Source organism: Canis lupus, chromosome 29, assembly GCF_003254725.2.
Source record: "Canis lupus dingo isolate Sandy chromosome 29, ASM325472v2, whole genome shotgun sequence".
In the NCBI taxonomy this organism is placed as follows: domain Eukaryota; kingdom Metazoa; phylum Chordata; class Mammalia; order Carnivora; family Canidae; genus Canis; species Canis lupus.
In genome coordinates this window covers 31,782,148-31,806,804 of record NC_064271.1, presented here as the reverse complement: position 1 = coordinate 31,806,804, position 24,657 = coordinate 31,782,148, and the positions used below count along the sequence as shown (strand labels likewise).

Here is a 24,657-nt window from a genome sequence, read left to right as displayed (position 1 = left end):
ATTTCAGATGAGCATAGGGCCTGTAGTCCAGTTAATCTGAGTTAATCTGGTGGGATGTTTAATTAAATATTTCTGTTTTGTTTATTTATTTATAGAGAGGGGTAAGGGCAGAGGAGAGAGAGAGAGTCTCAAGCAAGTTCCAGGCCCAGCTTAGAGCTCAACATGGGGCTCAGTCTCACAACCCTAAGATCCCAACCTGAGCCAAAATCAAGAGTTGATAACTTGACTGACTGAGCCATGTAGGCACCCCTTGAGTGTATCTGTTTTATTCATACATATACAGTGCAATTTTGTCTTTGCGTGACAGATGATCTTTCTTATGAAAAATTTTGTTTGATAAATATAATTCAACCATTCTGCACCTCAATTTTTTCATCTGTAAAATGAGAATAATAGTGGTTTCCTCTTCACAGGATGTTATATATGTGACATATGTTTGTATAGAACACTGAATGGAGTCTGGCACATGGTGAAGAAATGTAGTTATTACTACTGTTGCGGCTGGTGAAAGTGCTATCACAAAACAACACTAGTTAAGATAATGTTAAATGATCAGCATGTCTAATTTTTTCCTCTTCATAATCTATAGTAATGAGAGTCATTTTGCTGGCATAGAATAACAATAATTTGGTGATTGTTTTTCTTCTCTCTGTTCCATGAAGACCTCGGGGTGAACTAAAAATTCAACTTCCTATACAGAAGTATTTGAATTAAAGCACTATCAAAAAGTATTTGAATTAAAGCACTATCAGGCAGCAAAAGTTTCAGTGGGTGGAAGTATATTAGAGGCAGAGAAGTTCAGTTACATCTTGCTTTTTTCATATATTTACATTTATTTTTATCATTTGCCATTAAAATTTTTATTTTGCTTAAATTTGTGTATTTATATCTCAAGTTATTCGACATCCTGGTCCATTCATTGATGCTACTGAATGAAAAGAACATTTTCTAGAGCTATTATGCACTGACCCAATCAGAGAGAAGCTGAGCAGTTAATGCAATAGTTTATTTTTAAAGGAATGAAGAAGATTCTTCACATGAGAAAAAAATCTTATATTGGGTCCCAGAAATATTCCACATAGAATGAAAAGCCAAAATAATATCACTATTTTTTAAAAAATAAGAAAGCAAAGTCTATTTTCATTAGGTTGTTTCACGTGGACGGCTTCTGTGCAGTATAATACAACTACTACTAATTGTAATGAATGAATAATTTACTTGCAAATGAAATAAATTATAAAAAAGATGCTATGTTTCTCTCCACTTGGCTATTGCATTCTCCATAATTACCTTAAAATATTATAGGTACTGTCTTAGGGAAGATTTACCCCAAAATTGTGGTATTGTATTAGCTGTATGAGTTTAGAAAAAGTCAATTGAGAAACTCCTTGACTGCTTTCAGAAAATCTATTTGGTTCCTCTATTTCAGAGTTATTATTGTGAATGGGAATGGGAATAATATTTGCATTTTAACTTATAATCCTGACAATAGAAATCAAGATATGATGTGTCTCTATATTTGAATAGCTTTTGTTCTTTCTTTTCTTTCTTTCCTCTTTCTTTTCTTTCTTTCCTCTTTCTTTCTTTTCTTCCTTCCTTCCTTCCTTCCTTCCTTCCTTCCTTCCTTCCTTCCTTCCTTCCTTCCTTCCTTCTTTCTTTCTTTCTTTCTTTCTTTCTTTCTTTCTTTCTTTCTTTCTTTCTTTCTTCCTTCCTTCCTTTCTTTTTTAACTTTTTATCAAATTCTAGTTAACATAAAGCACAATATCGGTTCCAGGAGTAGAATTTAATGACTAGCCCATCCCCTTCTCCCACTTCCCTCCATGAACACCGAGTTTGTTCTCTATCTTTGAGTCTCTTAAGGTTTGTTTACCCATCCCCCTTCCCATAGTTAATCTGCTTTGTTTCTTAAAATTTTTTTATTAAATTCCATATGTAAGTGAAATCATATGGTATTCATCTTTCTCTGACATCTTGCTTAGCATAATACATTCTAGCTTCATCCATATCATTGCAAATGGCAAGATTTCATTCTTTTTGATGGCTGAATAAAATTCCGTCATATGTATATGCCACCTTTTCTTTGTCCATACTTTGGCTATTGTTGATAATATTGCTACAAACATTGGGGTGCATGCGTCCCTTTGAATCTGTATTTTTGTATCCTATGGGTAAATATCTAGTAGCGCAATTGCTGGATGGTAGGGTAATTCTATTCTTAACATTTTCGGGAAACTCCATATTGTTTTCCAGAGTGACTGGACAACTTTGCCTTTCAACCAATATTGCGAGAGGGTTCTCCTTTCTCTGCATATTCAAGGACATCCATTGTTTCCTGAGTTGTTAATTTTTAGCCATTCTGACTGGTGTGAGGAGGTATATCATTGTGGTTTTGATTTGTATTTCCCTGATGATGAGTGATGCTGAGCATTTTTTTCATGTGTCTGGTTTTATAACATGCAACTTTGCTGAATTCAGGTATTAGTTCCAGCAATTTTTGGTAGAGTCTTTTGGTTTTCTACATAGAGTATCATGTCATCTGCAAATAATGAAGGTTTGGTTTCACCTTGCTAATTTGGATGCCTTTTATTTCTTTTTGTCATCTGATTACTGAGGTTAAGACTTCCAGTACTATGTTAAATAGTAATGGTGGGGGTAGACATCCTTGTCTTATTCCTGACTGTAGGGGAAAAGCTCTCAGTTTTTCCCGATTGAGGATGATATTAGCTGTTGGTCTTTCATCTATGGCTCTTCTGATGTTGAGGTAGGTTCCATCAATTCCTACTTTGTTGAGGGTCTTTATCCATAGTATTTTGTCAAATGCAGGATCATATGGTTCTTATTCTTACTGTATTAACACGGTTTATCACATTGATTGACTTGCAAATATTGTATCAGCTGGGCAGCCCAGGAATAAATTTCACTTGATTGTGGTGAATAATTCTTTAATGTACTGTTGAATTTGATTTGCCAGTATTTTATTGAGAATTTTTGCATCCATGTTCATCAGGAATATTGGCCTGTAATTCTCCTTTTCAGTGGAGTCTTTGGTTTTGGAATCAAGGTAATATTGCCTTGTAGAATGAACTTGGATGTTCTCCCTTCATTCGTACTTTTTGGAACAGTTTGAGAAGAATAGGTATTAACTCTTCTTTGAATGTCTGGTAGAATTGCCCCGGGAAGCCAGCCCGCCCAGGCCTTTTGTCTGTGGGGAGATTTTTTATTACCGATTCAATTGCTTTGCTGGGTATGAGTCTGTTCAAATTTTTCTATTTCTTCCTGTTTCAGTGTTGGTTGTTTGTAAGTTTCTAGGAATTTGTCCATTTCTTCCAGATTGCCCAGTTTGTTGGCATATAACTTTTCATAATATGTTCTTATAATCATTTGTATTTCTGTGATCTCTCCACTTTCGTTCATGTTTTTATTTATTTGAGTTCTTTCTTTTTTATTTTTGGTAAATCTGGCTAGGGGTTTACCAATTTTATTAATCCTTTCAAAGAAACAGCTCTTAGTTTCTGTGATCTGTTCTACTATTTTGTTTTATATGTTTATTCCTGTTCTAATCTTTATTATTTCCCTTCTGCCCACTTTAGGTCTTATTTGTTGCTCCTTTTCTAGGTCCTTTAGGTGTACAGTTAGGTTGTGTATTTGAGACTTTTCTTGCCTCTGGAGGTAGGCCTGTATTGCTATATACTTCCCTCTTATGACCACTTTTGTTGCATCCCAAAGGCTTTGGACTGACAAGTTTTCATTTTCATTTGTTTCCATGTATTTTTTTATTTTGTCTTTAATCTCCTGCTTAACCTATTCATTCTTTGGTAGGATGTTCTTTAGCCTCCATATATTTGTGTTCTTTCCATTTTTTTTCTTGTGGTTGACTGCAATTTCATAGTGTTGTGTTGGAAATACACATAGTATGATCTTGATCTTTCTGCACTTGTTGGGAGGTGATTTGTGACATAGTATGTGATCTGTTCTGGAGAATGTCCCATGTGTTCTAGAAAAGAATGTGTATTCTGCTGCCTTAGGATAGAATGTTCTTCTTCTTCTTTTTTTTTTTTTTAACCAGAACAGTTGACAATTTTATTTTCACATTTTACAATACAAATGAAAATTGCCCTTTTTTTGATCCCATTACTCCCCTGCAAAAACTATTTTCTCTTTGATAGGAAGGGGAAGCAAGTCTTCCTTGTCATTCTGTTAAAAAACACCCAGAGTCACAGCACCATGATCTCCTGGTGAAGTAGAACAAGTAATATAAAATGAATATAAAGAGGTTCCTGTCTCTCCTTATCTGTCTGGTTGAGTCATTCCTGGCCGAGTGGGCACCATCATGGGATCGGCAGGAAGTCTCATCATTGCAGGCCCAGGCATCATTGGCATGTGGCCTCCCATAGGTGGCCTCATTCCAGGAGCAGGTCCCACTGGCATCATCCCAAGAGGAGGAGGGCCCATCATTGGCATCATGGGAGGGTCCCCCATAGGGGGGCTGGCATCATACCAGGGTGAGGAAGACCCGGGAGACTGGGGCGGGGGGGAAGGTGGGATCATTGCCCCTGCAGGAAGTAGAGCAGAGAATGGAGTAGGAGGTATCTTTCCTTGTTGAAATGCAGAAGTTTGTTGATCAGGCTCTGAGCCTGCTCTTCCATCCATTTCTGATAGTAGTCTTTCACATTCTCTTTGTGTTTCCTACCACTGCAGTGTGTCTTCCTCACAGATGGAGAGTCATGGGTGAAGTGAGAGTCGCAGTAGTCATAATAAAACTTAGGCATGTTGCTCTGCAGGCTGTTGGCCAGGATAGAATGTTCTAAGTATATCTGTTACTTCCATCTGGTCCAGTGTATCATTCAAAGCCATTATTTCCATATTGATTTTCTGCTTAGATCCATTGATGTAAGTGGGGTATTAAAGTCCCCTACTATTATTGTATTGTTATCAATGAGTTTCTTTATATTTGTTAATAATTTGTTTTATATATTTGGATGCTCCCAAGTTGGGGGCATAAATATGTTCAACTGTTAGATATTCTTGATGGGTAGTCCCCTTAATGATGATATAATGCCTATCTTCATCTCTTGTTACAGTGTTTGCTTTAAAAGCTAGTTTGTCTGGGGGCACCTGGGTGGCATAGTTGGCTGAATGTCTGACTATTGGTTTCTGCTCAGGTTGTGATTTCAGGGTCATGAGATCAAGCCCTGCATTGGGCTCCCCACTCAGCCCAGTGTCTGCTTAAGATTCTCTTATCCTTTCCCTTTCCTCCATGTTCTCCCTCTAAAATAAATAAATAAATATTCAAAAAATAAGTAAAATCTAGTTTGTCTGATATAAGTACGGCTACTTCAGCTTTCTTTTGACATCCATTAGCATGATAGATGGTTCTCCATCTGCTCACTTTCCATCTGCAGATGTTCTTAGGTTTAAAATGAGTCTCTTGGTAGGCAGCATATAGATGAATCTTGGTTTTTATCCATTCTGATATAGTACGTGTTTTGATTAGACCATTTTGTCCATTTACATTCAGAGTGTTTATTGAAATATGTGAATTTAGTACCATTGTGTTACCTGTAAAATTGGTGTTTTTGCTGATGTTCTCTTTCCTGTCTTTTGTTGCTTTTAGGCTTTTCCCCACTCAAAGACTCTTCATTAATATTTCTTGCAGGGCTAGTTTAGTTTATGAACTCCTTTAGTTTTTGTTTGTCTGAGAAACTTTTATCTCTCCTATTCAATTCCTCGTCCCCCTTCCCCCCCACCTCTCCTTCTATTCTAAATGACAGCCTTGTTGGATAAAGTATTCTTGGCTGCATATTTTTCCCACTCAGCACATTGAATATGCCCCTCTCTTCTGGCCTGCCACATTTCTGTGAACAGATCTGCTATCAACCTGATCTGGCTTCCCTTGTAGGTAAAGACATTCCCCGCCCCCCCCCACCCCCCCACCCCCCCCACCCCCCCACCCCGCCTTATTGCTTTCAGCTTCTTTTCTTGTCTGTGTATTTTGTGAATTTGACTGATATGCCTTGGTGATGACTGATTTTTGTTGAATTTAATGGGAGTTTTCTATATTTCTTGGAATTTGATGTCTGTGTCCTTCCTCAGATTAGGGATGGTTTCAGCTATAATTTGCTCAAATAAATTTTCTGTCCCTTTTTCTTTCTCTTCATCTCCTGGGACTCCTATGATATGAATGTTACTCCATTTTAGTAAGTTGCTTAATTCCATAAGTCTACCTTTGTTTTATTCTTTTCAGCTTCATTATTTTCCATAATTTTATCTTGTATATCACAGATTCATCCTCTGTTTCATCCATCCTCATTGTTATGGCATCCATTTGGGATTGCATCTTGGTTATATCATTTTTAATTTCAGCCTGACTAAATTTTAGCTCTTTTATCTCTGCAGTAAGGGCTTCTCTAGTGTCTTCTATGCTTTTTTCAAGCCAGAATAGCATTCTTATAATTGTTGTTTTAAATTCTAGTTCAGACATCTTATTTATAGCCATATTGCTTAAATCTCTGGCCTTTGTTTCTGCTCATTCTTTTGGGGTGAATTCTTCCAACCTTCATGGGTGGTTTTCTCTGTTTGTAGATATGCAGCTCTGTTTTGAAGATTTCTGATTGATTTCTTAGCTGTTCAGAAAAATTTCATATTTATCTAGCTGTTTTCAAGGTAGGAGGCAATTTTAGGGTCACCCTACTTCTCCACCATCTTTACTTCTTCCCTTCTCTTGCTTTATCTCTTTAGATAGAAGACAATGGAAAGAATGTACTGCTAACATGCCCACTCCTTCACATTGTACCACTCTTAGCCCACTGAAAAAAATCTTCCCCCCCAGAAAACCAAACCCCATATCTGTCAAGTCTAGACTGGCATTCTGTTTAAGACTTGCAGGTTTTTTTAGCTCTCAAGTTAAGATTTCTTTGTGATGAATAGACTTCTAAATATAATTCCATAGACTCCCAATACTTACTAGACTTGGAAATAAATATCTTTTTTATTGTTCCAAAAATAAAAAATAAAAGACTAACAAAAAATGAGCATTTGTCATCATTACATTCATTTAAAAGAATATGTCACAGACTTTGAAAGTAATTTTAAAAAGGGAATAGAAACAGCTTGAACAATAGAAGTGTTATAAGATTGTGTATGGTGAGCTGGCAACGTCATTCACTTTTCATTTGTACATTTTTATTCCACCTTATTTCCAAAAGGTTTGAGAAAGGCTAACACTTATTTGGAAATACAAGTTCTAATATCTTAAAAAAGAGTCACACAACTTTATTATAATATCACACATATACTGTAAAAATTTTTTACCACTGTGTATTAATAAGATAAATACAAGTTCTTTCAAACTATTATTCTTTCTGCTTTTGTTTTGTATATGGATTTATGAAAGCAGTACATAATATGGTAATTTAAGTGATGTTATTTAAATTCTTTTGTGGGAGAGAATTAGATGAAGTAATTCATCTTTTTATTTGCTTGCTTTCATCTAAGCCAAAATGGTATATTCATAGAAACATTACCTGTGAAGATCATTGTACAATCTCCTTGTTAAAATATTGTTTACCCTAGTTTACTAATAAAATTATTTAAAGAAAACTCCTGGAGGGAATCATACTTGACTTCAGTCATGACTCAAAGATGTTCTTTCAGGAAATTCAAGGATTATGTGTTGTTGTAAAAGAATTTCTTTAATTCTATTTTAGCAGAACTGAACTGAGTTTCTTGTTTTTCTGTAATCAGTAAGAGGAAAGCCATGATTAATGAGCTCCTCAGTCGCTCTTTGTCTCACCTGTGACACTGAAATAGTGCATTTGCTAAGTGTAAATTATTATTTTCCCAAGCTCAGTTATTAACAGATTAAATTTCTGTGAATGCTTCAAAGCAATTGAGGTAGATAAGGGTCATAATTCTCTGCCAGTTTTCAAATAATAAATGTATATTCATAGACTAGCATTAATAAGATACTATTCTCTATTTACAAACCCCTCAAAGTTTTAAGTAATTCATCAAAAGCTTGAGTGTGTAGTAAGAAATGCTTTTTTTAAATAAAAGATTTTATTTTATTTGTTCATGAGAGACACAGAGCAAGATACAGAGACATAGGCAGAGGGAGAGGCAGGATCCTCGTGGGGAGTCTGATGCAGGACTCGATCATAGGATGCCAGGATCATGACCTGAGCCAAAGTCAGGCGCTCAACCACTGAGCCATCCAGGCATCCCAGTCAGAAATGTTTTTCTAAAATAAAATTTAAAAAATTATTATTAACACCAAAAAAAATTATCTCTTTAGAAGTGGATGTTTCAGGGTACCTGAGTGGCTTAGTGGTTGAATGTCTCCCTTTGGCTCAGGTCATGATCCTGGGGTCCTGGGATTGAATCCTGCATCAGGATCCCTGTGGGCAGCCTGCTTCTCCCTCTGCCTATGTGTCTTCCTCTCTCTGTCTCTCATGAATAAATGAATAAAATCTTAAAAAAAAAAAGAAATGGATGTTTCTACATGATTAGGATAATTCATATTTTTGAAAGGCCAACTGATCATTGAATTAGTCCAAGGAGAACTGCATCACTGTAGGTTTACTGAGCTGGAAGCATCTGGTGGAAAAGACCCTGCACCTAGTGGGCTGTGCCTCTGAAAGTTTCAGTGAATGCCTAATTCTGCATTAATGTGATAATTTGATTAATATCTGTAAGCTTCAGGAGAAAAGGGCTATTGTGTTTTTGACTTAGCTGCATTCAAATACTCTGGTACAATGTCTGACACATAATTAATACCTAACAAATGTTGTTGATTGAATGCAATTGAGAGGAGATGAGACAAGGAGCCAGATCACACCGGTCAGAATCTAGTGATTCTAGTATCAAAAAGACAAGAAATAGAAGGGGGCGGGGGCTAAGATGGTGGCATAGGAAGAGGGCCCTAGGCTTGCCTCTTCCCTCAAGCAAAGCTAGATAGCTATCAAATCATTCTGAATACCCAATAAGTTGACCTGACGACTGAAGAACAAACCGCACAACTAGAGGGAGAGAAGAGACCACATCAAGGAGAGTAGGAGGAGAGGCTATTGTGGTTTGGGGAAGAAATGGATTATCGGATTGATGCATGATGGCAGAAGAGTAGGGGTCTGCTTTCATCTGGTCCCCCAAATTTAGCTAGATAACTTTTAAACCATCCTGAATGCCTATGAATTCAACCTGAGATGTAAAGAAAGAATGGCTGGGACTCTACAAATTCAAGAGTGATCACTTCTTGCAAAGTAGGAGTGCAGAGAGGAGAAACAGAGCAGGAAGTGAGTTTAAGTCAGTGAGCCCAGGAGAAGGCTCAGCTCGTTGTGCAATAAACTGAAAATGGGGGATAGATTGGGTGACTGCTCTCGGTGCTGGGTCCCTGCAAAGGACTGGAACCCAGCAACCCTCTGCTTTCTTCTGGGAGACACTCTACTGGGTGAATGCTCTCCATGCCATGGCCCTGGGCCATGCCAGTCAGAAGCTCTACCCCTTCCTCTGGGAGGGGCAGAGTGGGTGCATGCACAGGTAGGCAAAGCCTCTCCCTGCTCGCACCCTCCACATTGCACAAATCAATGTTCCCCATCTCCCCTCTGCCTCCAAGGAGGATCTGAGTGAGTGGGCACTATAGAAGTCTGCAGTTTGGCACATGCCAGGATCTCCTGGCTCCAGGGCTGGAGGTCTGAGCGTGGCCACTTTTGTTTTTACCTTTCACTCTCAAGAGAGGCACAGCTTCCAGGAACAAAGGCTTCACATGGCAAACTGCTTACACTGACCCTGGCCACCTGGCAAGGGGTGGGGCATCTCCACCCAGGCACAGGCACCTGAGAATCAGTGCAGCAGGCCCTCCCCCAGAAGACGAGCTGGAACAACAGGGAAACAGCAAGTTTACTGACCAAACAGCACTGGAAAACTCCAGGACTAGAGGAAAATAGTATATAGAACTTGAGGGTGTTTGTTTGTTTGTTTGTTTGTTTGTTTTTTTAAATTATGATTCCTTTATCTTTCAGGTTAAAATTTTCCAATATTCTTTCTTTTTTCCCATCTTAACTATGATATTTTATCAACTCTTCATTTTTAAGTTTTTTCCTTTTTTGACTTTCATATTTTACAATTACATGTTATAAATATATTCGTCATTTTTGGCTTCCTTTCACTGTATTCAATTTTACTTTTGTATATATATAAGTTTTGCTTTTTTTTTTTTTTCAATTTTGGATTTTAGTACCTTCTATCATACAGACCAAAATACACTCAGAACCAAGTGGATCACCATCTTGGTCCATTCTGTGAGATAATATTCTCTCCTCACTCTTTTTAAAATTTGTTTTTCTTTCTCTTTCTCTTTGTCTTTTTTCTTTTATTTTTTGGTTCCTCACCTCTTTGGAATTGTCTAATGTGTATTTTGCTTGAGTTGTGGTTGATCTTTTTGATTCCACTCAGTTACACAACCATTCTGCAGGGAATGAAATGACTAGAAGGAAGAATTCATCCCAAAAGAAAAAAACAGAGGTAATACTCTGCTACAGATTTAATGGATATGGACGTAAGTAAAATGTTGGGGATAGAATTCAGGATTATAATTATAAAGTTATAATTGGACTTGAAAAAAAAAAGCATAAAAGACTCTAGAGAATCTCTCACTGCAGAAATGAGATCTAATCAGGCAAAAATTAAAAATACTCTAACTGAGATGCAGTCTAAACTGTATGCTCTCACAGCTAGGGTAAATGAGGCAGAAGAGAGAGTAAGTGACATAGAAGACAGAAGTCCAGGGAAAGATGGCTTCCCAGGGGAATTCTACCAAAAATTTAAGGAAGAAATAATACCTATTCTACTGAAGTTGTTTCAAAAGATAAAAATGGAAAGAAAATGTACAAACTATTTATATGGGGCCAGCATTACCTTGATTCCAAAACCAGACAAAAACTGGGTGATCGGCACTGAGCAGGGGCGTTTGGCAGGATGAGCACTGGGTGTTATGCTAAATGTGGGCAAATTGAACTCCAATAAAAAAATTTTAAAAATTAAAAGTAAAAAACTAAAAAAAGAAACCCCAAAAACAAAAACAAACAAACAAACAAACAAAAAAAAAACAGACAAAAACCCCATCAAAAAGGAGAATTACAGACCAATATCCCTGAGGAACATGGATGCCAAAATACTCACCAAGATATTAGCCAATAGGATCCAATAGTACATTATAAGATGATTATTCCCCATGACCACGTTGGACTTATCCCTAGGATGCAAGGGTGGTTCAACATTCATAAATCAATCAATGTGATAGATCACATTAATAAAAGAAAAGACAAGAACCATATGATCCTTTCAATAGATGCAGAGAAAGCATTTGACAAAATATAGCATGCTTTCCTGATTAAAACTCTTCAAAGTGTAGGGATAGAGGGAACAAACCTCAATATCATAAAAGCCAAATACGAAAAGCCCACAGTGAATATCATTTTCAATGGGGAAACACTGGGAGCCTTTCCCCTAAGATCCCTGATCTTTCCCCTAAGATCCTTGATCTTAGGGGAAAGGCTCCCAGTGTTCCCCCATTGAGAATGACAGGGATGCCCACTCTCACCACTGTTGTTCAACATGGTACTAGAAGTCCTAGCCTCAGCAACTGGACAACAAAAAGAAAGGGCATTTGAATTGGCAAATGAGAAGTCAAACTCTCACTCTTCACAGATAACATGATACTGTATATAGAGAACCTAAAAGACTCCACCCCAAATTGTTAGAACTTATACAGCAGTTCAGCAATGTGACAGGATACAAAATCAACACACAGAAATCAGTTGCATTTCTATACACTGAGACTGAAGAAAGAGAAATTAAGAAATTGCAAATTTACAATTGCACCCAAAACCATAAGATACCTAGGAATAAACCTAACCAAAAAGGTAAAGGATCTGTACCCAAATAACTACAGAACATTTATGAAAGGAATTGAGGAAGACACAAAGAGATGAGAAAACATTCCATGCTCATGGATTGGAAGAATAAATATTGTGAAAATGTCTATGCTACCTAGGGCAGTTTAGACATTCAATGCAATCCTAACAAAAGACTTTCTTCACAGAGTTGGAATAAATAATCCTAAGATTTGCATGGAACCATAAAAGACCCTGAATGGCCAGAGGACTGTTGAAAAATAAAGCCAAAGCTGGGGGCATCACAATGCCTGACTTCAAGCTGTATTACAAAGTTGTGATCATCAAGACAGTGTGGTACTGGCACAAAAACAGACACATAAATTAATGCAACAGAATAGAGAACCCAGAAATGGACCCTCAACTCTATGGTCAACTCTTCTTTGACAAGATAGGAAAGAATATCCAATGGAAAAAAAGACAATCTCTTCAATAAATGATGTTGGGAAAATTGGACAGCCTCATGCAGAAAAATAAAACTGGACCATTTTCTTACACCATACACAAAGATAAACTCAAAATGGATGAAAGGTCTAAATGTGAGACAGGAATACATTAAAATCTTAGAGGACAACACAGGGAGCAACTTTTTTGATGTCAGCCACAGCAACTTCTTGCAAGACATGTCTATAAAGGCAGGGGATACAAAAGTAAAAATGAACTATTAGGACTTCATCAAGATAAAAAGTTTCTGCACAGTAAAGGAAACAGTCATAAGAGAACTAAAAGGTAACCTACATAATGGCAGAAGATATTTACAAATGACATATCAGATAAAGGACTGGTATCCAAGATCTATAAAGAATTTATTAAACTCAAAGCCCCAAAACCAAACAATTGAGTCAGAAAACGGGCAGAAAACATGAACAGATATTTCTCCAGGAAAGACCTACACATAGCCAACAAGCACATGAAAGCTCCATATCACTTGCCATTAGGGAAATACAAATCAAAACCACAATGAGATACCATTTTACACCGGTGAGCATGACTAAAATTAACAAGACAGGAAACAACAAATGTTGGTGAGGATGTGGAGAAAGAGGAGCCCTCTTGCATGGTTGGTAGGAATGCAAGCTAGCACAGCCACTCTGGAAAACAGTGTGAAAGTTCCTCAAGAAGTTAAAAATAGAACTATCCTATGACCCAGCAATTGCACTACTGGGTATTTACCCCAAAGATACAGATGTAGTGAAACAAAGGGGCACCTGCACCCCAATGTTCATAGCAGCAATGTCCATAATAGCCAAACTGTGGAAGGAGCCATGATATCCTTCAACAGATGAATGGATAAAGAAGAAGATGTATAGATACAATGGATATTACTCAGCCATCAGAAAGAATGAGTACTTACCATTGACATTGACATGGATGGAACTGGAGGGTATTATGCTGAATGAAATACTTCTGTTGGAGAAAGAGAATTATCATATGGTTTCACTCATGTATGGAATATAAAAAATAGTGAAAGGGACTGAAGGGAGGAAAAATTAGAGAGGAAGACAAGCCATGAGAGACTTCTAACTCTGAGAAGCATACATATGGCAGAAAGGGAGATGGATGGGGGGGTAGGGTAACTGGGTGAAGGGCATTAAGGAGGGTAAGTGATGAGATGAGCACTGGATATTATATGAAGGCAAATTGAATTTAAGTAAAAGAAAGAAATGGATTATGGGTGCTGTGGAGGAAAGGGAGTCTCATTCTTGGAGAGAGTGGAGCACACAGAGATATGCACAAAGGGAATACTTACAAAGCCATTCGCTTGGAAAATGAGAGGGGCTCAGTTTTGCAATGAGTGGGTTTCAAAGTCTGGAGTTTCAGAGGTCTCCTGGCTTAGATGGGACAGAGACCTGAGGATGCTGCCCTATTCCAGAAAAGCATGCACATAAGCAAACCAGGGGCAAACCAGGTGATCTGAGGATTGCCTAAGGTGCAAGGGAGAGACTGTTCCTACTTTTTGGAACTCATCTCAGAAAGATGGCCCTGCCTATCTAGGGACAAAAGAGCCAATGAGGACCATTTCCTCCCTTGCCCCTTGGCATAGGTGCAGAAGTACCTGTTGAGGGTGGATAACCCAGATACTGTTTGTTTAGTCCGCTTTGCTCCAATCCCATGCTCCTGTGCTCTGGCATGACTGCCATCTGGATCAAACCTGCATTCGTCCCAGTGCAGTGAGGCCCTTTCTCAGAGGACTAGTATAGGTCCTTACCACAACAAGTCCCTGAAGTTTGGAATTTTAAAAGCCAGGGACCTGGATGGGGGTAGAGCTCAAGGGGTGCTGTGCTTCTCTAGACAGGCAAGTGACCCAGAGACAGAGAGCATGAAATCAGCAATATCAAAAATGTCTATGATGTTTGAGGGGAAATTGTTTGCTCCTCTGAAACCACTTCCTTGAGAGCCTGAGACAAGCATGAACTTCCACCTTCAGGGGAAAAGGAGCAGTAAGCATAGACTCTCATCTCCAGGACAAAGTGCTATCTCCATCTTGCTGCCCCCACACCTCAGCATAAACCAACTTCAGTAAATGGCACAGCAGCAACACAAGCTGCCTAAATCTGCTTACACCAAATCCCACCCCCTAAACTCTGTTGGTACTGCTTTTTCTCAGGCAAATGTGCCTAAGGACCAGAGCAGCAGGGTCCTCCTCCAAAAGACCAGCAGAAACAGCTGCATGCACCACATCTCCTGACCATACAATTCTGCAAAGTATCAGTACTAGTAGAATTAGCATAAGGTCTCTTTCAGCGAGCCGACCAGAGCACACCTCATTAAAACTAGCCATAGTCTGGCCAAGGTCCAAATGCTCCCCTCTGCAGGCAAGGAGAAACTCTGCAGAGGACTGAACGGAGGGATAGAGCAAACAAAACACAGCAGCAGAGTACACACAACATACACCAGAGACACTTTCTGAAGCACCAGGTCCTGGTCATTATATGGTCTCTTGTTTATAAAACCATTACTCTCATAAGCAGGAAATATAACAGGCTTTTCCTACATAGAGAAGATAGAGACCTAGATAGAAAGCCAAGATGGAGGAATTCATTCCTAAAGAAAGAATAAGTCATAAAATAGATAAAAGCAATATGATAATAGCAATATCCCTGATCCAGATTTTAAAACAACAATATAATAAGAATATACAAACTAGGCTTGAGAAAAGCATGGAAGACATCAAGAAGACCCTTACTGCAGAGATAAAAAAAAAAAAAAAGCTAAAAAACAATCAGACCAAAATGAAAAATGCAACAACCAAGATTTGAAACCGACTGGATGTAATGGTCATAGGATGGAAGAAGCAGAACAATGAATAAGTGATATAGGAGATAGAATTATGGAAAATAATGAAGTTGAAGAAAAGACAGAAAGAAAAATATTAAATCATTAAGGTAGACTTAGGAACTCAGTAACTCCATCAAACATAATAACATTCGTGTCATAGGAGTCCCAGAAGAAGAAAACAAAAGGGGGCAGAAAGTTTATTTGAGGAAATTATAGCTTAAAAATTCCCTAATGTGGGTAAAAAACATATCAAAATCCAAAGGGCACAAGGAACTCCCATCAAAGTCAATAAAAGCAGGCCAGCACTAAGACATATTGTAGTTAAATTTGCAAAATATAATGATAAAGAAAAAATCCTAAAAGCAACAAGGCAAAGGAAGTCCATTACTTACAAGGGATGACCAAGAAGGCAGCTACAGATCTGTTCACAGACTGTTGGCAAGCCAGGAGGGAGTGGCATAATATATTCAACATGCAGAATGGGAAAAATATGCAGCGAAGAATACTTTATCCATCAAGGCTATCATTCAGAAGAGGAGAGATAGAGTTTACTAGACAAACACAAAAGGAGTTCCAACCCTGTAAGAAATATTAAAGGGGACTTTTTGAGTGGAAAGAAAAGACCAAAAGTGAGAAAGACTAGAAAGGAACAGAGAAAATCTCCAGAAGCAATGACAAAACAAGTAATAAAATGGCACTAAATACATATCTATTAATAATTACTCTGAATATAAATGGACTAACCACTCCAATCAAAAGACATAGGTTGTTAGAATGGATAAAAAAAAAACAAACAAACCACAAGACCCATCTATATGCTGCCCACAAGAGATTCACTTTAGACCTACAGACACTTGTAGATGGAAAATGAGGGAATGGAGAACCATCTATCATGCAAATGATGTCAAAAGAAAGCTGAGTAGCTATACTTATATCAGACAAACTAGATTTTAAACCTAAGACTGTATGAAGAAGGGCACAATATCATAATAAAAGGGACTATCCAACAAGAAGATCTGACAACTGTAAATACTTATGCTCCCAGCTTGGGAGCACCCAAATATATAAAACAATTCATAGCAAACATAAAGAACTCATTGATAATAATGTAATAATAGTAGGGAACCTTAAAGGAACTCATTGATAATAATGTAATAATAGTAGGGAAACTTAACACCCCACTTCCATCAATGGACAGATCATCTAAGTACAAAATCAAAAAGGAAACAATGGCTTTGAATGACACACTGGACCAGACGGACTTAACAGATATATTCAGAGCATTCTATCCTAGAACAGTAGAATACACATTCTTTTTGAATGCACATGGGACATTCTCCACAACAGATCACATACTGTGTCACAAATCAGCCCCCAACAAGTGCAAAAAGATCAAGATCATACTATGTATATTTTCAAACACAACACTATGAAATTTGCAGTCAACCACAAGAAAAAATTTGGAACAAAGCAATTCAAATATATGGAGGTTAAAGAACATCCTACTAAAGAATTAATAGGTTAACCAGGAAATTAAAGGCAAAATAAAAAATTACAGGAAAACAAATGAAAATGAAAAACATGTCAGTCTAAAGCCTTTGGGATGCAACAAAAGTGGTCATAAGAGAGAAGTATATAGCAATATAGGCCTAACTCCATGTTTCTCAAATAAAAAACCTAGCTTTACACCTAAAGGAGCTAGAGAAAGAATAACAAATGAAACCTAAAGCCAACAGAAGAAGGGAAATAATAAATATTAGAGTGGGAATAAATGATAAAGAAACAAACAAACAAACAAACAAACAAAAAAAACAGTAGATCAATGAGACCAGGAGCTGGTTCTTTGAAAAAAATCAATAAAATGGATAAACCTCTAGCCAGACTTATCAAAATGAAAAAAGAAAGAACCCAAATAAATAAAACCAAGAATGAGAGTTAAATAATAACCAACACCACAGAAATAGAATTTTAAGAGAATTTTATGAAAAATTATATGCCAACAAATCAGACAATGCAGAAGAAACAGATAAATTCCTAGAAACATATAAACTACCAAAACTGAAACAGGAAGACATAGAAAACTTGAACAGACTGATAACCAGCAAAGGAATTGAATCAGCAATTAAAAATCTCACAACAAACAAAAGTCCAGGGCCAGAGTCTTCCCAGGGAAATTCTAACAAACATTTAAAGAAATTTTAATACCTATTCTTTTCAAACTGTTCCAAAAATACAAATGGAAGGAAAATTTCCAAACTCATTCTGTGTAACCAGCATTACCCTCATTCCAAAAGCAGACAAGGACTCCAATAAATAACAAAACTACAGACAATACCTATGATGAGCATGGATGCAAAAATTCTCAAAAGAATATTGGCAGATCAAATTCAACAGTATGTTAAAAGAATCATTCACTGTGATCAAGTGGGATTTATTCCTGGCTTGCCCAGGGTGGATCAACATTCACAAATCAATCAATGTGATAAAACACATTAATAAAAGAAAGGATAAGAACCATATGATACTCTCAATAGATGCAGAAAAAGCATTTGACAGTGCAATATCCATTCATAATAAAAAATCTTCAGCAAAACAATTGGGGGAGCATACCTCAGCATCATAGAGGCCATATATGAAAAATCCACACCAAATATCATCCTCAGTGGGGAAAAACAGAGCTTTTATTCTATGGTCATGAACAATACAGAGATGTCCACTCTTACCACTGTTATTTAACATAGTACTGGAAGTCCTGACCTCTGTAATCAGACAACAAAAAGAAATAAAAGGCATTTAAATTGGCAAAAAAAAAAAAAAAAAAACCCTCAGACTCTCACTCTTTGCAGATGACGTGGACTGTATGTAGAAAACACGAAAGACTTTACCAAAAAGTTGCCAGAACTGATAAACAAATTAAGTAAAGTCACAAGGTACAAAATATACATAAATCTGTTGCATTTCTATATACCACTAATGCAGCAGCAGAAAGAAAAATCAAGGAATTGATCCTATATAGAATTGTGTCTCAAACCATAAGATACCTAGGAATAAACCTCATCAAAGAGGTAAAAGATCTGTACTCTGAAAATGACAGAACTCTTATGAAAGAAACCGAAGATGACACAAAGAAATGGAAAAACATTCCATGCTCATGGATTGGAAGAGCAAATACTGTTAAAATGTCTATACTACCTAAAGCAATCTACCTAAAATGTCTATACTACCTAAAGTAATCAAAATACCACCAGCATTTGTCACAGAGCTAGAACAAACAATTCTAAAATTTGCATGGAACCATAAAATGATCCCAAATAGCCAAAGTAATGTTGAAAAAGAAAAACAAAGCCAGAGACATCACAATTCTGGACTTCAAGCTATAATACAAAGCTGTTATCATTAAGAAAGCATGGTATTAGCACAAAAACAGACACATAGGTAATGGAACAGAACAGAGAACACAGAAGTAGACCTACGACTGTACTGCCAACTAATCTTCAACAAAGCAGGAAAGACTATCCAATGAAAAAAAGAGTCTCTTCCACAAATGGTGTTGGGAAAACTGGACAGTGATATGTGAAAGAATTAAGCTGTATCCTTTTTTTACACTGTACAGAAAAATACATTCAAAGTGGCAGAAAGACCTAAATGTGAGACAGAAAACCATCAAAATGCTAGAGGAGAACACAGACGGCAACCTCTTTGACCTTGGCTATGGCAACTTCTTACTAGACACATCTCCTGAAGCAAGGGAAGCAAAAGAAAAAATGAACTATTGGGACTTCAAAATAAAAAGCTTCCGCACAGCAAAGGAAACGACCACCAAAACTAAAAGGCTTCTGACAGAATGAGAGAAGATATTTGCATATGACATATATGACTGAGAGTTAGTATCCAAAATCTGAAAGAACTTATCAAATTAAACATTTATATATATTCATATAAATAAATAAATAAATAAATAAATAAATAAATAAATAAATAAACAAACGAATAAGTAAATAAATATATAATGAAATCTTGCCATTTGCAAGATGTGGATGGACCTAGAGTGCTTTATGCCATGTGAAGTAAGTCAGTCAGGGAAGACAAATACCACATGATTTGACTTATATGTGGAATTTAAGAAACAAAACAGATGAATATGAGGTGAGGGGACAATGAGACAAACTAGAAAGCCGACTCTTAACTATAGAGAACAAATTGAGGGTTACTGGAGGGGAGGTGGCCTGGGGGCTGGTTTTTAAATGGCTGATGGACATTACAGAGCACTTGTAATGAGCACTGGATATTGTATGTAAGTGACGAATCACTAAATTCTGAAACTAATATTACACTGTTTGTTAACTAATTGAAATAAAAAAAAAAGAAAGAAAAAAAGGCAAGAAAAACAAGTGTCAAGAGGATGTGGAGAAAAGGGAGCCCTCGTAGGCCGTTATTGGGACTATACATTAAGTAGCCACTGTGTAAAACAGTATGGGGAGCCCTCAAAAAATTAAAAATAGAAATACTATATAAACCAGTAATTTCACTTCTGTGTATCTACCCAAATAAAATAAAAACACTGAATCTAAAAGATATATACACCCTTATATTTATTGCAACATTATTTACAATGTCCAATGTAGGGAAGCAACCTAAATATCTATTGGTAGATGAATGGATATGGAAGATGTGGTATATGTATATGTATATGTGGAATGGAATATTACAATGGAATATTACTCAGGCATAAAATAAGTGAAATTGTGCCATTTGCCACATGGTTACTTAGACAGTATTGTGCTAAGTGAAATAAAGTAGAAAAAGACAAATGATTTCACTTATATGTGGAATCTAAAAATCAAAATAACAACAACCCCCCCCCCCCCCCCCCAGAAATGGACTTATGAGTACAGAAAACAAACTAGTAGTTGCCAGACGGGAGGAGTGTAGGGGAATGGGCAGAAATTCATTTTTCCATTCTTATTTTGTTTCCTGCTTACCTTTGTGACTTTGAAGGATGTTTCTCAACGTCTTTTGCTGTGTCTCAGTTCCATTATTTCTTTTTCAGTTTTATTGTTTTAAAAATGGAAATGAAAATGGCAATAACCTTATAGGCAGTTGAGCTCAGAATCATAACAATTCTGTGTGACTGCAAGGCACACTGGGTTGTTATTCACATTGCTATGAACTAAATAAAGCAACTCAGTTTATTGCCATCTTTATCACGGTGTCAACAATAGAAAGAGAGTTCCAAGTTGTCCTGTCTGTTATTCTACTTTGTCTGAAGCTATTTTTAGATAATCACTTGGCAAATGCGCACCATGTTTACTATACACACTATAGGGAACATAAAAGTGTATAGAATATGAGAGGCAGCCTGGTGTAATGGAAAGAGCTGAGACTTTGAATCCTGGCTCTGCCACTTACTTGAACTGTGACCTAAGTTACCCACCTGATCTGAGCCTCTGTTCTCTTATCTGTAAATGGGATTAATAAATACTCATCTTATGTGATTGATGTGGATGTTAAAAAGCTGTGAATTGAATCAAATGCCTGGCACATTGCACATACTGATAAAAAACTAATAGCTATCAAGTAGCTACTTCTGTTTCTTTTCCTACCCTGGATTCTAGTCCCAAGCCATGTGATCAGGCACATGGCACTTAGATTTTTAGGCTTCATCTTGTTCATTTATAAAATGAGGGTTTTGAGTAAGTGAGGGCTACAGTCCTTTGCATTCTTACATCTGGTGATTTCAGAAGTGAGCGGTGTGCTTCGGCAGACTTCCCTCAGATCTGTCCTTGAGATACCGGTGGTAATTTAGTCTTCTGTGGATATGAACAGATGGAGTTGTAATGGAAGTCCCAGGAATCTGAGGGCCAACAAAGAAGGAAGCCACAGGGTCATGACAATGGGAAACACAAAGCATTAGAAGCACAGTTCTTTAATTTACAAAAAAAATTTGGTGCCAGTTCTATGCAGAACACCCACATTTCATGGATGAGACCATCAAGAAGCAGTTGTATAAATCAGGGAAATCCTGTGAAACTCCCTTTCTCTTTTGCCTACAGTGAGAGGGGTCAGAGTTTCACATGCCCAGTTCATCTCAGGCTTTCCTACATGGGTTTGTTCTCTTGCCAACTAGGCAACTTGTTATCCAGTACCACTGTTCAGATAACAAATGCTCATTCCTTTGAATTAGTCTGGATGCCTAGTGCAGAGTACTCATTAGGAACCAACAAGAGCAGTTACCTTTTCCAATGTACAGAGTGCATCCAAAGTAAAGCAGATTTGAACAAACATACTGCATGCTTCTGAACAGACGTGCAGATCTGACGGCGGCTTCACTGCGATCAAAATTCCAAGTTCTTCTTTGACAAATGGTATCATTAGAAAATGATGATTTCTGTGCCTTGTAAAATGAATATTGGCAATGATTTTCCATCTTTTTCTCTGCATCCAATATTCCTGACCTTTTAAATTCAAATTTCCTTGCATTAGACTATCACTGGCCACTTGATTGGTAGGTAGAATATACAGTGGCATAAGAAGGACCAACAAAATATTACATTTCATGTAATTTTTCCTCCAGAAAATCTAGAATATACAATGGCATAAAAAAGACCAACAAAACATTACATTTCATGTAATTTTTTTGCTCTGGAAAATCAGTAAATGATATGAATTTACAATGTTATCCTTACACTCAAACAAGAGGGGCCCTTACCTTGGTCTGGTTTTCCATTGGTTGTGATATTTTTAATGGGTCAAAGAGTCTATGGGACTAGTGGGACATGCCTTTGCAACTCTTGCACCATCTCCCCACCTAGGCCAGGTTCTGAGTATGTGAGGGCCCAGAATTCCATTCCCAATGCTGAACTTGCTTGTAGAGTTTACATGAATCTTTTTCTCCAAATTTGGCCTCTGGAAAGATTAGTGAGACTCTGGCCAAAGGGGAAACAGCATCAATGGTTAGTAGATCCCTTTGGTCCAAGGGGTGACTAAGGAGTGGTTAGTTGCTGAATGAGGGATGTAGATAGAACTTGGATGTGTAAGTGGGATAGAAATACCTGTGTCATGAGAATCCTCATGGTAAGAGACAAAGCCAGGTGCAAGGAAGTGGAGAGAGTGGTGCCAGGAATAGGAGCTGAGGTGGGTGTTGTAGGGATGACTTTCCCTACACTGTCATATTCCTGAGTGGCATTTTGAGAAGTCCAAGAAATGTAAAGTCAGGAAGATATAACATATTTTATTTAGAATTTGTTGGCTCAATTTATAACTTTAAAAATTTAGATGTGTGCCATGTGAGTCTACATTGTTCCTGTCTCAAGCTTCCAAGTATTGGGAGGTCACTTGTTCCTATTTAGAAATTCATCTTCAATGTGCAAATGAAGATATTATTCTTCAACTTTCTTGGCCTTCTCATAGACTACTCCTGTTTCTTATTTGAAAAAAAAATATGGAAGCTCAAAGTTGGTTTCTCAAGTTTCACTTACTATCTGCTATGATTGTTGCCCTGGACTCACAGAGGATTTTTCTTGTGACCCTAGAAAGCAAATATGTAATGACACAGGTTATCTATTGAGCCAGTCATAGGAATTGCAATATTGATTATTCTCAATTCCTAGATTTTGGGAAATATTGACTGTATGTCTCACAGTCAACTTTAATATTAATACTTGAATACTGGTCAAACTGGCTGGGGTTTAGGTTTATGGACCTGACTCAGAGGATTTTAAACATTTAAGGTTCAACATGATGGCTTTTCTCATATTGGGCCCCTGAAGAAAGGAGAGAATAAGAAAAACTGGTTAAAGCATAAAGAAGTGTTACTGGCTAACTTCGGAAGGATGCTAGAAAGGATGATCGATTTTTATAAAACATATTTGAAAAATCTGCAAGTTAATAATAGCATTGCTATCCAGAGTGGGAACATCTCTTTCAAAAACTCATTATCCTGGAGTCTTGCACATCAACGCTCATGATTTCCTAAGTATAGTAATAGCAACACCTATTTATATACCACTTGTCATTCGAGGCTCTCAAAATGGTAAATAGCTGATGTTTGGAATCTGCCTGTAGTTTCAACATCAAAATGACAGTACAGTTCAGGACCTCATGGTTCACCTAAAGAATTTGTCTTGTTTACTATTTGAATGTTCTAAGCTTCATTTTTGTGATAATGGCAACTAAAAGGAGAGCTATACTCTTCACTAGTGGAGTTGCATTCACTTCTGAATCTTCTTATAAAGAAAATCAAGGAATGACAAAGATTAGGGTTGCTTTCATATTCTGGGAATTATTTAGTTTTAACAACTACAGAGAAGCTATCGCTAGTGTTGACCCTGGATCTTTTCTTTCTTTTTACTTTACCTAGCATTGCTTATTTTTATAATTTGTTGGTCACTGAATCTAGGAAAAGGGAGACTATCTTAATATTTTCCCCTCAGAAACAATATTACCTAGTGGATATCTCAATAAGTTATCCAGTTTTTCAAGATGAAAGCAATACACTGGTAGAATGATTTATGCTACCATCTTCAGGGTAAGGGAGAAGGGAATTATCCACCAAAAAAGTAGAAATGGGAGATTAAGTGTGAGTAGAGGACTGCCAACAACTCCACAATGAGCCAGCAAAAATCTTTCACAAAGGATTCCAAAAAGCCCCCTTCATTGAATTTACATATGTATTTTAACCTTACAGATACTGTGAAAGTCTCAGGGTTTGCAGATTATAATTTGAACTGAATTTCTGTTGTGTACCAAAGGCTCTACTGGACCCATATTTTACCTTTCATCATATAGACAATGGGAGAAAACTCTAAAATTACAGCATTTCTTAAATACCCTTAAATATCTACAGAAAATTCTTAGGGTGAGTTCTAGGCCATCTCTTTCCAATAAATTATCTTGGAAATTGGAAAGGAGGATAATAGAATATTTTTTTCTTCCAAACCAAAAAAAAAAAAAAATCATTTCAGGGTTTGAAAAAGTTATGTAGGAAAAATGTTACATGTACCTATTTTTTATTTGATCTGAAAATTGAATTTCAATGGCCTATAGAAAGTATTTCATTACACTAGTGACTTATTTAAAGTTGATTTTTCAGAATGTCAGTTGTCTTATGGTCTGGGAAAAAAAGGACATGAATGGTGTTTTGAAATACCACCCCCCACCATCGGTTATAATGACAATGGACTTTCTAGAAAATAGTATAATGAAGCTGGAAAAAGAAGGAGAAAGTGGCCCAGGAATTCTTACACTTAGAAAGAAGAAAGACATACAAGAAAGAAAACTTTTGAAGTATTAGCTTTCACTCTCTGTTAACTGATACATAATTAAGTTAGGTGATCTGGTAACTTCATCCTGAATAATCTTAGCCCATGTCTATCATGAAAACACGATTATCTGTTTCCATACTTTGCCACATAGATTTATATGGATGCTT

The 24,657-nt window shown here is 37.0% G+C and overlaps 1 long non-coding RNA gene across 2 annotated transcripts in view; it reads right to left on the bottom strand.

Moving 5' to 3' along the window:
* Positions 1-20,455, bottom strand: part of LOC112650805 (uncharacterized) — a 29,334-nt gene extending 8,879 nt beyond the window's left edge. The window contains exon 1 of one of the 2 annotated variants that reach the window (XR_004810527.2): positions 20,210-20,455. This is a non-coding gene — a long non-coding RNA (uncharacterized LOC112650805). The remainder of the gene's footprint in view (positions 1-20,209) is intronic. The other variant, XR_004810528.2, reaches the window with a different exon arrangement.
* Between the last annotated feature and the right edge of the window lie 4,202 nt (positions 20,456-24,657).